The sequence below is a fragment of the Lactuca saligna genome, chromosome 5 (genome assembly GCF_052625555.1).
Source record: "Lactuca saligna cultivar CGN05327 chromosome 5, ASM5262555v1, whole genome shotgun sequence".
NCBI lineage: Eukaryota > Viridiplantae > Streptophyta > Magnoliopsida > Asterales > Asteraceae > Lactuca > Lactuca saligna.
This window is the reverse complement of record NC_136421.1, coordinates 287,760,909-287,777,107: the sequence shown is the minus strand read 5'-3', so window position 1 is coordinate 287,777,107 and position 16,199 is coordinate 287,760,909. Positions and strand designations below refer to the sequence as shown.

General features: G+C 34.0%; 1 long non-coding RNA gene across 1 annotated transcript; it reads right to left on the bottom strand.

Moving 5' to 3' along the window:
• Positions 1-3,762: 3,762 nt before the first annotated feature.
• Positions 3,763-5,373, bottom strand: LOC145048141 (uncharacterized). Its single transcript, XR_013682729.1, has 2 exons — positions 4,869-5,373; positions 3,763-4,744 (listed from the first exon to the last, which is right to left on the bottom strand). It is a non-coding gene; the product is annotated as an uncharacterized LOC145048141 (long non-coding RNA).
• Positions 5,374-16,199: the final 10,826 nt, after the last annotated feature.

Genomic DNA, 16,199 nt, shown 5'->3' with positions numbered 1-16,199 from the left:
CCAAAAAAAACTCAAATATCATTTAGTCAAATGTCTTAATTAGTTTGAGGAAAATACTCAAATATCATATATAAAGTTATTGCAAATTGTTACTTTTTACTGTTTTAATAAACATATAAATAAGAGAAAATTGCAAATTTAGTCAAATATCATATATAAAGTTATTGTAAATTGTTACCTTTTACTGTTTTAATAAACATATAAATAAGAGAAAATTGCAAATTTAGTAAAATGTCTTAATTATTTTGAGGAAAATACCCAAAAAAAACTCAAATATCATTTTTAGCCATCAAAATCACAGATGGATTAAACCCGTCTACAATTTTGTCAACCTATATGCAAACATACAAGTTGTTAAAGCACAGTTCTGTTTTAGTAACTTGTACGTTCGCAAATGGACTAGTCCATCTGCAAACATAACTACCCCATTTGTGAACATAGACGTACCAAGGATAAACATATAATTTTTTGCTTCATTTTCACTCTTTTTTGTTTTTTCCTTCATCATTAACTCATTTTTATTGGAAAACTCTCTTACAAGCGATTTTCTTAATCCATCTACGAATATGGACGATTTCATGAACAATTCCGATAATATGGTAAGATATTTACTCTTTTTGTGTTTAGTCATCATTTATCAAGATTCGGCCTTCTTTATTTACGATTTATTCCGAAAAATTTGTAAAAAAATGAAACTTTATTGTGTTTTATTATTCGATTTTCTTAGATCTATGTGTTATATTTGATAGTTAGTAGATTTTATTAGTAGCCATGAGGTTTTGATGGTATTTGATAAGTATATGTATTATTATACAAGTGTATAATGCATAAATTGTGCATTGTGTGGTTGTACCTTTTGTTAATTTGTTTAATAATATAATTTTTTGATATAATAATGATTATTGCTGTTTGATGATGTTGTACCTTTGCATTTTGACGTTGTATTTATAGTTTATCAAAAAAAAAATTGGTATTATTATAAAGATTCTTATAAATAAAAATATCTTTTATATATAACTAAGGAAGATTCTCTGCTTTGCAGGGTTGGATACGCCATAGGAATTAACAAAACAGGAAAACATTTGTGTTTCCAAAATTGCCGTTGGACTCTTTGTTTGGAGCCATGATGAAGTGTATGTCAACAACAAAATTATTATCTTCCATACCCAGCTATGATGCCCTTCTCTTCCTAGCACATATCTCAAATCATATAGCAAATTCAACATGAAAATATAGTTAAGCTGTAAAAATCAACGAAATTTTAAACAAATTAGCAATTTAATTTAAAATTAACAAATTACAATATTTTTTCAGTTTATGAAAGGTTAAAAAGCTCTTCTGTAATAGTTTGCTCTACTTTAAAATTGAAAAGTAGCATAGTGAGTTACATTCTGAATATTAAACTGTGGTCTTATCCTTTTATTTAAATTAAGCAACCACCAACCACCAACCACATCTCACATCTGTAATTAATGATCAGAATTGTGTGTTAGCATAGGATAGTTTAAAAGTTATTGAAGGTGATGTTGAGTGGTTCAGTTTTTTGTTTCTTGAATCTCTTTTGATTAGTTTCGTGCCTTTAAAACTTGATTTTTTAGATTAGATAACATTGATGGAAGGTAAAATGGTAGATTTTGAATAATTTATACATTGCATTGATCTTTATATACTCTATTAATGTTAGTTTGACAATTGTAAAGTTTGAGTACTTAATTTGCATTTCAAAGTTGTTCTTATTAGAAGGGTAAAATCGTAACTTTTCTTAGCAGATCCGTTCAGCAACCTTACCAAACATCATTGAATCATTCATGCTAGTTACTGGGACAAACCTCTTAATGATGCTGGCCTAACAACTTTTCGCAGAAAACCCTAAAATTCTGAGTAAAGATTAGATAAAGGATGTGCATTCAATTGAAAAAAACCCAAAGAGAAGACTGTTTTTTGAAGAAAAAAAAATTGAAACGTGCATGTGATATTATATATATATATATATATATATATATATATATATATATATATATATATATATATATATATATATATATATATATATATATATAGGGTTAGGTTTATTTGAGACCACCTATATTTTGTGAGACCGTGAGACGCATTTTTTTTATTTTTTTTTAGTTAATTCATGTTCCAAAAATAATATTTTGAAAAAAAGAATTTTTTAATTTTTCCATTTATTTTGCATTTTAAAATTATTTTTAGAATATGTACAGTGTAATATTCTATTTAGAATATTTCACGTATTTTTCAAAAAAAATAGAATTTTATTTATTTATTTATTTATTTTTTAGTTAATTCAAGTTCCGAAAATAATATTTAAAAAAAGAATTTTTAGATTTTTCCATTTTTTTTGCATTTTAAAATTATTTTTTAGAATATGTCAGTGTAATATTCTATTTAGAATATTTCACGTATTTTTCAAAAAAAAAAACGGATTTTTTTTTAAATTTTTTTTATATATTTTTTAATTTTTTTTAGTTAATTAAAGTTCCGAAAATAATATTTAAAAAAAGAATTTTTGGATTTTTCCATTTATTTTGCATTTTAAAATTATTCTTAGATTTGGTCTCACGGTCTCACAAAATTAGAATGGTCTCAAATGAACCTGAAACTATATATATATATATATATATATATATATATATATATATATATATATATATATATATATATATATATATATATATATATATATATATATATATATATATATAATATGATTTTATCAATTCAATTTCTTACTTTAGTGAGATCTTAATGTATTTTTCTTAACTATGTTTTAATTTTTTTAGTTTTATATATATATATATATATATATATATATATATATATATATATATATATATATATATATATATATATATATATATATATATATATATATATAACTAAAAAAATTAAAATATAGTTAAGAAAAATACATTAAGATCTCACTAAAGTAAGAAATTGAATTGTTAAAATCATTTTATATATTTACAAAACCATTAATATATAAAGTATATGTTTTATAGTTCTAATACCCTTTACATAAACATGGTACTTCTAAAAAACGAACCATAGGAGTAGATTTTTGAAATTATTGTGCCATGACTGAAAATATGAATTCAAATAAAGAAAATTATTATTGTCAATCTTTAAGTTAAAAAGAATAAGAAATTTGATGGAAGTTCCAAAAAAGTGTAACAAAATAATTGTACTTGATCAAAATCTATAGGTTTATCATCCAACTTTTGTTGTGTATAATCTGTTGAATAATATGTTCTCAACCAAAAAATATAAAGATGGAATGAGAAATTTTGTAGTTGACTATTTGTATTTTATATTGTAGTCATGTGTTATTGACACAAAGATACAAATTCAAAATAGAAAAACAAAAACAAAGCTTGGCCAAATTCAATCTTTGACATCATTAACACCTTCATTGGAAATCTGATTGGCTATCATGGAATACAAAACTCAATCATTTAAAAGAATAATGTCAGCCCAAAAAGTACTAAAAACTGAAGTGGTAAATTCAATTAAAATCACATTTCTACTTAGAGTACATTGTTAATTTCATTAAAAATGTCCCCAAAACATTAAATTTAGTAATAACTCTCTACTGTAGCGCCAAAAGTGAGAAAAATCACAATAAATTACTGAAACGAAAAGAGTGCATACCTTATAGAGAAGGATGTTCCTAACTGTTAGGTAGCAAAAAACTATCAATGGAAACAAATTCACCTTGTATTTATGTTTAACAAAATAGAATAAACCAACTTATCACTTCTTTAGAAACTTGATAAAAAAAATAAACCAATAAATAAAAGTTTAAATAACCTATAGTCAGACAGGACAACCAGGGGCAAGGTGAATACCTACAAAAACTTCGACATTAACATCAACAAGCAAGCCTAGCATGCAGGGGCATAGCTATCATTACTCTATAAAAAAACCTCGTATAGCCTTTATAGTTGTAAAGGACATCCAAGGGTAAAATGGTCATTATACCAAAAAAAACTTTTAAATTTTAGTAGCAGCAAATAAGCAGAGCGATGTCATCGGGAATTTTGAAACATTCTTATAATCTACCAGGAGCAATTATATGTGCGCTGATTTTCTATTTGTAATTATGGGCAATACATTTTCGATGCTCCCAAGCAGTTGTCCTTTGTACTCTCCAAGATAGTGATTTGTGTTCGTCTTTGCAAAATCAGCAAGATTCTTACTTGCACAAAGCCAAAGAATTCAAAATATATATACACCGGAAATATTTTGTGAACCCAACGATTTGAACTTACATACAGGTATCTAGTATCTTGAACTCCGATCTTGTACCAATAGCAATTAGTTTCATATGATCAAAATGACATTCACTTTGACTCGCTAGCGCTTGCATCATACCTACATACTGCATCCCTGTCCTGATCTCAAGATCAATTACATGAATTTTTGTATCTTTTGTCAAGTTTTATATTATTGTATGAAACGAAATGAACTGGCAAACTTGCGATAAAGGAACTTTCTGGTGAAACGCAAAGATGCATGTGTCTATGTTCATCAAGGATTCTTGAATATCAAACTGGATACTTTTAAGTCCATTACGTGCGATGCTTCCCAATTCGTTGTTTATTTTCAATTGAATTACTTCAGAAAAATAGTAAACCAATCTTTCGACAGGGTTTTCTTCATTGAAACAAATATTGTTGCATAACCGATCATAGGCATTTCATCGAAAATGTAGTGAGAGAATCTGATAAGAAGAGCAAGTTCCGATTTTTTTAGAAAGAAAGAAAAGAAGGTAGGTGGAATGCGAAGTAGGTAGAAAAAGAAAGCAAATATGTGCTAAATCAGATACAGAAAGATGAAACACAAACCTTAATTTTTATTTTTAGCGATGTGGTTCCTTTTTTCCGAACTTCAATCATGGGTTTGAGGTTTCTTTTGTCTTTCTGACTATATGTCATCATTGAGTACATGCGCAACCACTGAAAATCGATTTTAGGGCTTTCCTATGCGATTGGGTGTGGCAGACCAGGTCCGACATCTTCTTTTCCTACCGATGTCGATATCAGATGGAATCGACTATAGGTGGGTACACTATTGGAATTTCTGGATAACGAAACAGAGATTTAATTTGATGGCATATAGACGGTGCGAGAAAGCTATGTAAGTATTGAAGCGGTGGATCGGCACATTTAGATCAATACGGTGGAAGGAGGAGCGGTAGAAGCAGAAATAAGAAGGGTATGAACAACGTTAAAAGGGTCGTAGAAGAAAAAAGACCTGTAGAGGGTTCCATGGAATGAAAAGGTGAATTGACACTGATCTCACATTTATTAGATACACTAGTGGTGGAGAGGCATGTAGACAGTAGAGAAAGAGGCAAGACGCACATGTAATCCACTATCTAGTACTTTGTTTAATACACTATCTAGTATAAAATAGATAATTATCAAAAAGAAAATTAAAAAAAATCAACCAATAACAGCAAAGTATTGTTCACGCACTTCAAAATTAGTATGTATATAATTCGATTACTTATCCTGGTTATAAATAGAAATTTGGTTTATTAGTGATTCAAATTGCCGAACGTTTTTAAATATAATAGTTTGTTAGTTGTTGAGTTTTTGTTACAATAATATGTTTTCTAACATGTTGTTGTATTGTAGCATGATTATACAAATCTAAATGTCAAAGAGATTGTTATCCTAAAAAGATCGTTATGTAACATATGGCAAATATTTGAAGTATTGCATGGGGAAGTTTTAGAAACACTGTGTTTGGTTGCTTGTTGGACGTCCCTCAATAAAAAGGGAACGGGTTGTTGTTTCATAAAATGTTTATTCATTAGTTACTGTCGGATGCAATAGTATCCCCAGATGGTATAACGTGGTTGTATATTAAATTGGGTGATACTAAAATGGTTTATGGTCCAGAATAGTTTTGTTTGATAATCAGGTTTAATTTTGGAGTTTATCAAAAAATATTTGGAAAAAAGTGTGAGAAATTTTTTTTGTAGTAAAAAAAGATGTTTATTGCAGGAACGTCTCTTTTCGAACCATAAAAATAGTTATATTTTAAATCACCCTTCTTAGAAGCTATATTTTAAATCAACCCTTCTTAGAAGCCAACGATTATGCGGTTAGAGCATCACTGATATACGTTTTATGTGAAGGCTTTTTGGGAAAAGAAGCAAATGATCGTGTGCCACAAGACTGGTTTGTTTTGCTGAGAACTTGAATAGATGGGACAAGTATCATTTGTTGACTTTGAAAGTTTTATATTTTTTATGATAATTTTATTATAATTAAAAGTATTGTAGTTTTTCTTGGGATAACTATTTGTGGGAGTTCACCTACGATGACCTTAAGGATACATGAAACAAGATCAATAAATATTTATCACTACCTGAGCCTCGGCAAACTTTCATATACTCCCTATCATGATTTACGGTGCCATTCATGGTATACAAATATATAATTATTTTTAAGATATAACCAGTATTTTAGTTGTTATAATTATTATTAATATAATTGCTAAAGTTATAGATATGGCTCTATGAGATACTTCCATTTGTTCAAGGTGGTAGTTTTGCATTAAGAAAAACCTAAGATGAAGCGATGGAGTGCAACCAGAAATTTGAAATGGGTTGATGAGAACAAGATTTTTGATATGACAAAGGTTTTTATATTTTATTTAATTTATTTAAGTTTTATGTTCGGACATTTTCCTACATTATAAATATGTTAATTTGTTTTAGGAGGCACAAAGACCAAGACATAGCATGACACCGAGTGATGATGAGATAAGGTCTTCTGATTCTATGTCATATCAAGAGTATATATATGGTGAACCACATTCAGTTCCATCCCCAGTGCAGAACCCTTTTAGGAGGCAAGATGAATCTTCATGTAGTGTATCTTCTAGTGTCCGCTCCCATGGTAGAGGTGGACGAAGTGGGAAAACAAGATTAGAATATTTGGCGAAACGATTATTTAAACTTGAACAACAGGTGTATTCCACCGAGAACACATCGAGGTGTTTGTGGAAGAAGTGGATGACGAGAGTAGATGGAAAAACATAAAGTTTGATGAACCAACAAATTTCAAACAAATATTTCTTTTGATGAAAAGTTTAATGATACCCTACATTTATGATATAATTTGTTAATAAATATGTATATTTTTTTTAATAATTTAAAAGTACTAGTATAGGTTTTAGATGATGGGGGGCGGACTGCAAACAAATTTGATGAGAATGTTTTTGTTGATAATGAAACTGAAAAGGTTATTATACATTATAATTATGATATAAATTGTAAATAATTATGTCTATTTTTTGTTAGTAATTATAACGTATTAATGTAGGTGTTGGACGAAAGGGGGCGAAGTACAAATCAATTTGATGATCATGTTTTCGATTTTGGAAAGGCTATACTTTTATGGTTTGGGCTAGGAATTTTTTTTTGTATAGATCTTGGTAAGTTGATAGAGTATGGTGTGGTGGTATATGTTATATAAGTTTGTGTGTGTGGCTACACACGTGTGTGCGGCCGCATACGGCGTGTGCGGCCGCACATGTGTGTGCGGTTGCACACTGGTGTGCGACTATGGGTAGTATAAAAGGGTTGTGTCTTTGTGTCAGTGATGTGATGTCTGTATGTGTGTGTTTCAAGGTGTAACTGACATTTATGAGTAATAGATGTATGCATGCTTGATGTTATTCTTCTTCTACTCCTTCTACACTCTACACTCTACTTGATTGCTGATATTTTACTGATTACTGATTTGGATCCATCAGATTTGGGACTTAAAATTGGTATCAGAGCCAATTCAGTATCAATTTGAAGCATTTTAGAGTGTGCAGTTGAGAAATTTTGCTATTTTTTAAGTGCATTTATACTCTTTGATCAAGAAACTGCTGCTAATCACTGGTTTTAACAAAGTTTGAAATCAGAAAACATTCAAAATCTGGTATTTTTGTGTGTACGGTTGGAGTTTGAAGGGGTGCGGTTGAAGGTTTTTGAAGGTGTGCGGTTACTCTGTGCGGCTAGGTGTGCGGTTAGAGTGTACAGTCATGCGGTTAGAGTGTGTGGTCAGGTGTGCGGTTGGAGTGTGTGGTCAGGTGTGCGGCTAGTGTGTGTGCGGTTACACTCATCTCAATTAACAAAGTTTTGCTAGTTTTTGAAACATGGAAGCTCAAAGCATGTCTGCTCATCATGATTTGGATGCTATTATGGAAACCACTACTCGAATTCCCCGATTGTTGTCAGCAGAAGGATTTCCTGAATGGAAATATTGAATTGAAAAATATATCAAGATGAATTATTTTAAAATTTTGAGAAGTATTTTGAGAGGTCCGATCCGTATCACAACAACATTGGAAGATGGCACCATAACTGACAAACAAGTTGAAAACTACACAGATGATGATTTTGAAAGAGTTGAGGAATCATGATTTGGATGCTATTATGGAAACCACTACTCGAATTCCCCGATTGTTGTCAGCAGAAGGATTTCCTAAATGGAAATATTGAATTAAAAAATATATCAAGATGAATTATTTTAAAATTTGGAGAAGTATTTTGAGAGGTCCGATCCGTATCACAACAACACTGGAAGATGGCACCATAACTGACAAACAAGTTGAAAACTACACAAATGATGATTTTGAAAGAGTTGAGGAATCATGATTTGGATGCTATTATGGAAACCACTACTCGAATTCCCCGATTGTTGTCAGCAGAAGGATTTCCCGAATGGAAATATTGAATTGAAAAATATATCAAGATGAATTATTTTAAAATTTGGAGAAGTATTTTGAGAGGTCCGATCCATATCACAACAACACTGGAAGATGGCACCATAACTGACAAACAAGTTGAAAACTACACAGATGATGATTTTGAAAGAGTCGAGGAACAAGAAAAGGCACTTGCTACACTTACCATTGAATTATCTCCGGAAATTGCTCAAGGATTCCGTTAGTATACATCAGCAAAGGCTTTGTGGGAAGCACTGATAGAAGTCTATGAAGGCAACGAAGACATGAAACAAAGTTGCCAAGACATGTTGCGCCAGAAGTTCAATATGTTTAACTATGTCTTGGGAGAAACACTTGAAAAACAATTGCAAAGGTTTATCACACTCACCACATAAATAAGCTTTGCTGGTGTGATGGTTACAAGATCGGAGATCAACAAAAAGCTGTTATATTCTCTGCCAAAATCCTGGGATATGAATGTCTCAGTGATTAAAAAGACTAAAGACTTGAACCGATTGAGTTTTGCCGAAACAATGGCAATCATCAAGTCCTGTGATCTTTATGATAAACAAAGAGAGATTAACCATGTCAATTCATACTCCACAGCTAATCTTGGAATTCAAAACAACAACAACACCGCTTTCTCAAGCTTTACTACTCATCAAGCTCCTCAAGCTCATGTTCCTCAAGTTCAACCCTATGTAACTCATTAGCCCATATCATACGCTATACCTCAAATGCAACAAACTCAAGTCCCTCAATCTCAAACCTTAACTCATCATATTGGTTCTAGTGTTGGTTCATCTACAGCTGCTTCAGTTCAATCTCATGGAATAAGTACTCAAGCTTCATCCTCAAACGAAAAGGATGACAATTTGGCTCTCGCCACTAGTTTAGTACACTGCTTCAACGCGTTTGTGGCTGGAGAACTCTGCCCACAACTCTCATTTGCTGACCTAGACCAGATCCATCCTGAGGATGTGGAAGAGATGGACATTACATGGAAAATGGCCATGACGGTTTTCAGGGCAAAGTAGTTCTCCAAGAAAATAGGAAAGAACAATTGGAGTGTAAATTCTGACAAGAAAGTAGGATTTAATAAAGGAAAACTGCGATGTTACAACTGTCATGATCCTGGGCATTTTGCAAGGGAATTTCCAAAGCCAGATCGAAGAGATAATTTTGATCGAACCACGGTACCGGTGACCTATGTTAACAAATGATCGTCTTCAAGAAATCATACTGCTAACTTGTCAATGGTGGCCCAATCATTTAGTTAGGAAGATTAAATTCAGGCCCTAAATATTTCAGGACCAGAGAATGCACATCTTGCTCAGATCAAGGATGATGAGAGAGAAGAAACAGAGAAAGATAATGAAGAAGAGATGATGAATCTTCAATTTGCATTCATGGTGCAAACAACTCGAGAACCTTCCAAACCCGAGGTTAGTGAATTTGGTTGTTCTCAGTCTTGTATTAAAACTGTTAAATTCTTGCGAGACGAAATTGAAATAATCAAGAGAGAGAACGAGGACCTTAAATATGAGGGATACACACTTAGAAAAAAATCAAAAGCCCTTAAAGACTCAATTAGAAAATAAAACAAAGGACTTTAAGAAACTGCAAGAGGATTACAGCAACAAATGCGAGAACTATGATCATCTCAAAAGAAAACTTGCTGCTGTAACCGCTGAACTTGATGCATTGAAAAACCATTTTGAAAATGCTGATCTTAATTTTAAAAAACTCAATGGGTCAAGTGAAACTGTTGCAAAAATGATCGAAAAACAAATGCACTGGAAGGATATTACTTGTGGCAATCAGATAAAAGCTAGACTAGGATTTGAGAGTGTCCCCCCTCCCTTCAATCATAACTACACTGCTATTCCCTTGTCTCAAGAAGAAATTGACAGAGAACCTTACATGGTTTATGGAAAGTCAGCTTTTGAACAAGCAACGAAATTTAATAATAAGATTTTGGATACTAACATTTCTACCTTTAGTGCAGATATGTCAGTAGTTCAGGGGGAGCAAGAAGCTGAAAAGTTTGAGTCAAATAATTATGTGTCTAAGTTTGGTGTTGAAATCTGTGACGAGTCTGTGATAAATTCAAACACTAACATTTTTATTTCTGGTGGTGTATTGTTTCAGAGTGATAATTCTGCAAATAATGGTGTTGTTTCTGATAAAATTGGTAAATCTGATTTGAATGCTTCTACATCTTCCACGTTTGCTACACCATCTAGTACATGTTCCTGCAAATGTGAAAATGCTAGAAAACCTAATAAGCACCAGAAATCTGAAAGGAGCAGTACTCAATCCAATGATAATAAACAGATTTGTTTCAATTGTGGTACTGCTGGTCACATTGCCAGAAATTGCTTAAACCGAATGTTTGTGCATCACTTGACAAAAAGGGGAGAGAATGAGTCTAGAGGATAGTCTTTAAATAGAAAGTCCTCAAGATCTCGATCTCGCGATGATGACTGGAAAGCAAAACAAAATAAGAAAAAGGCAGTTTTTCAAAAGGACAAACATGTTTTTAATAAATTCACAAACAGCTTGTAAAAATCGACTCAAGCTAAATCTAAGTCAATTTCGTCAAAGCATAGGCCTGGATCTTCAAACTCTTCGAGTAGAAAATCCGTCGGCTCAAAGCAAACTGAAAAGAAAATTGTTTCAAAACCTAAATATAAATGGATGCCAAAATTAAAATCTGACCAGTCATCATCCTCCTCTGTAAATGCTGGAAAAGAAAATTAAAAAAAATGAATTTGTGAAAGTTAAGGGTTAATCCCAGACTGTGATGACCTGGGTCCCCAAAACTAAATGATTTCGCTCATCGTGCAGGGACAGTTGTGGAGGAATGTCGTCATACCCTGTTATGTCGACATCGGCTGCTCCCAGCATATGACTGGAGATATATCCCAACTGTGCGACATTCATACATTTAATGGGGGATATGTCTCCTTCGCGGGTGGAGAAGGTGGAAAGATAACTCAGAAGGGAACTGTTTCCAATGGAGTGCTATGTTTTGAGAACGTTAACTATGCTCCTGAATTAAAGCATAGCTTGTTGAGCGTATCCCAGATTTGCGACAAAGACTATTCAACTCACTTCACCGATAAAGAATGTCTGATCTTAAAGTCGGGCATTGTCATTCCGGAGGAATGGATTCTCGTAAAATCAAAGAGGGATGAGAATGCCTATATTATCGACATGAACAAAAATGTACCCGATGAGGTCACTTGTCTCTTTTCCAAAGTCTCAGAACAAAATGAAATGTTGTGGCATCGTCGACTTGATCATGCAAATGCAAAGAATCTGACTCGTCTTGCTAAGAACGAAATGGTATGTGGTTTGCCCGTCATATATTTTATTACTTTTGAGAAATGTGTTTCCTGTGCTCAAGGCAAACACCATCGGAAACCACATCTTCCAAAGTAGGTCAACTCCATTAATCAGGTGCTCCAATTGTTGCATATGGACTTGTTTGGTCCGGCTAACATCCTCAGCATCAATCGAAATTCATATTATCTCGTTGTTATAGACGATTTCTCTCGTTTCACGTGGGTCTTCTTTCTGTCCAACAAAGTTGGGATCGCCAATCTTATCAAGAAGTTCATTGTGATGACCGAGAACCAAACCAACCACCGAGTGAAAGCGCTTCGTACAGACAATGGAACCGAATTCAAGAACGTTGTTCTTGATCATTTTTACGTTGGGAAAGGGATCGTGCATCAATTTAGCTCCGCCCGAACACCACAACAAAACGGTGTAGCTGAATGAAGGAATCGAACACTGCAAGACGTTGCAAGGACGATGCTTTGTGATTCTAAACTTCAAGTTTTCTTTTGGGCGGAGGTGATCAACACAGCTTGTAATGTTCAAAATCGTGTCCTGATCAACAAAGCCCAGATGAAGACATCATATGAGATCCTCTATGGACACAAGTCATCTGTTAGCCATTTCCGAGTATTTGGTTGCCCTTGCACCCTTCTTCACTTGGAATCCAACCCAAAATTCAATGCTAAAGCTGATCATTGTTATTTTGTTGGTTACGCTGCTCGTACTTCTTACCGGGTATACAACAAGAACATGAAGAAAATTGTGAAGTATTCCGATGTTCATTGGCTTAAAGAGAATGAGACAGACGCTAGGGTGGGTCCTTTTGTGTGTCGGCTGATAACCAAGCTGGTTCTACCTCTGGCTCGAGGACAACAATTGAAGATGATGAGGAAGAGGTTGTCTACAGACCGCCATTGGTTTTATTGCTGATCTCCCAATGCAGTCATCTGTTTCAACTGCTTCTCCAGAGTCTCCAACACCACAAGTTGCTACAGATGCTGATGATACTCCTCTAACTCCAGTTGAAAGAGAGTTCATGAACCAAGATGCTTCCGCTGTCACGCAAAATCTAATGGAACTTCTTTTTCCCGAAAAAATTGCAAATGAGTTTGTAGCAAATTCACTACATGATGCCGGTACATCTACCATGGATTCTTCAGCACATTTTGGAGCCATTAATATCCATAATCTTCCTGTCACATTCAATGACATCAGTCACGAAATTCCATCTCGCATACAACACGATCATCCAATAGACAACATCATTGGCCAACTGAGCAACGGTGTTTGAACGAGAAGTCAGAGTGGAGACGTCAACACATGTCTCTATTCTTGCTTTATTTCTCAAATGGAGCGCAAGAATGTTGAAATGGCTTTGAATGACCCCAGCTGGGTTGATGCCATGCATGACGAGCTTAATCAATTCGAAAGGCTCGGGGTTTGGAACTTGGTGGAGCTCCCTAAAGGCAAGAAATCTCTCGACACTAGATGGGTGTTTCGGAACAAGCAGGATGATTCGGGTGTAATTGTAAGAAATAAGGCAAGACTGGTCGTCTGTGGGTTCAGAAAAGTAGAGGGTCTTGATTATACAGAAGTTTTTGCTCCAGTCGTGCGCTTAAAGGCTATCCGTATCTTCCTCGCTTATGCTTCTCACATGAACTTCACTATATACCAAATGGACATCAAGACAGCTTTCTTGTATGGCAAGGTGAAGGAGATGATTTATGTTGACCAACTTTGTTAACTCTAAACTTCCTAATCTTGTCTACAAGTTAGACAAGGCTTTGTATGGATTGCATCAAGCTCCCAGAGCCTAGTATGCTACACTCACACATCCCTTGCTCGACCATGGCTACTCCCGCGGTACCATCGATTAGACCCTATTCATCAAGCATGTCGGTTCAGACCAGATTCTTGTCCAAATATACGTGGACGATATCATCTTCAAGTCGACGAGTCCTCAACTTTGCAAAGAATTCATGGACGTCATGAAAAAGCGGTTCTAGATGAGTTCATTGGGGGAGATGACCACGTTTTTAGGGCTTCAGGTCAAACAGTGTTCAGTCGGGATCCTTATTCATCAAACCAAATATGTGGACGATATGCTCGAGAAGTTCGGGTTCAGAGACGCTAAAACTGCTTTGACGCCCATGGCGGAGTGACCATTGCTAACTCCTGATCTTGAAGGTGAATCCATAGATCAAACGTACTACCGATCGATGAATAGACCGCTGATGTATCTGACTGCAAGTCGCCCAGACATTACGTTTGCGGTCTGTCAATGCACGCACTACCAGGCTAATCCTAAATTGTCTCATCTTACTGCTATTAAAAGGATTTTTCGGTATATCAAAGGCAGCCTGAAATTGGGTCTTTGGTATCCGAAAAATTCTGAATTTGACCTTTACGCTTTTGCAGACAACAATTATGGTGGTTGCGAACTTGACAGGAAATCAACTTTAGGCAGATGTCAATTTCTTGGAGATAGGCTGGTGTCTTGGCAATGCAAGAAGCAACATATTGTTTCGACCTCAATAGTAGAAGCAGAATATGTAGCTGCATCTTCCTGCTGTTCTCAAGTCATATGGATCCAACATCAACTGTTGGATTACAGTTAGAATTTTCAAGAAACCACTATATTCTGTGATAATGAGGCTGCGATCCAAATTGCTAAAAATCCTGTCCAGCACTCAAAAACCAAGCACATCGACATCAAAATTCATTTTATTAGAGAATGTTATGAGTGCTCGCTCATTCGGCTAGAACAGGTTCACTCTCATAATAATGTAACGGATCAGTTCACCAAGCCGTTTAACAAAGCTCGATTCGATGTGCTGGTTAACTTTTTGAAAATGATTCATTTTGAGGATTAATTTTTGTTTAGGTTAGTTTAAATTTGCGCATTTTATTTTATTCTCTTCCATGCACAAATTTAGGGGGAGTAATAAACAAAAAAAAGCCAAACAAAAATTTTGAAAATTAAAAAATCAAAGAAAACATTAGAAAAACAAAAAAAAAATCCAAAAATACTACAGTGTAATGATGTGTTGGGAAGTGATATCAAAAGGTGATAACATGCAATCTGGATCTATGTAAGGTAATAAACCTGAATTGTCTAGGCTCTTTGTTCGATGCGCTCGTAGGCACGAAGAATTTAATGGGCTTGACTAGGCAAAGATGAACTTAAGAAATCAAATGACTTGACAAATCTTGACCTAGATAGATCCGTTTAGCCTGAGAATACGATGCTTGGATAGGTTGAGCAGGGAGATGTACATGAGAATCCACGAGTCACATTAAAGAACCCTTATCTAGAACTGTGGTTTTACTTTTCCTCGATGTACGGATTCTGTCCTTAATTCCGGTATTGACGGAGCGACTGGGGAATTTCGATAAAGTATGTCTGTAGAAAATTATTTTCTTTCTTTCTTACTGTTAATCATATGTTACCACCTCTAAGATCCGACCTGGACTGCAACATATGCAAATCTATTTCTCTGCATCTTATATCTATGAAATTCTTCCTATCTGTTAGCCATATTCTGTCTCCTTTGTGTGATTAACAATCCGACCTGGTACATAGCATATGCAACCTTCTACTTCTCAATCCATCAAAAAAAAACTATAATTAATTATAATCTAAATCTATCCTCTCTATGAATAATAGTTTGCTCACCTAAAGTACGCAGTATCTCGGAAGTTCTTGATTATTGGGGTACATCAGGAAGCGGGAAACATGTTCTAGTACATCTAAAATTGAACAATTCTAGATTGTCTGTAGATCTCGTTGCTCAATTTAGATGGACAATAATATCATTGGTCGTCGTCAGATGAATGGTCCTTAGGAAGTTTTATCTAGAAACATATGATCAATTTGTCTTGTCACTTATAGCTTGTCCAAATTTTATTACAATTTTTCGTGCTTAAGTGGACCACAATACTGGCGATCGACCAAATTTATTCATGAAAGGGGAGGTACTGATAAACTGAATACGATTGTCTAACAACTTTGATCCCACATCACAAAAGGTCAATCAATTTCAAGTCAGATGATTAAATTTAGTTTAGAATTAAATGTTTTATTTTCCTTTTAT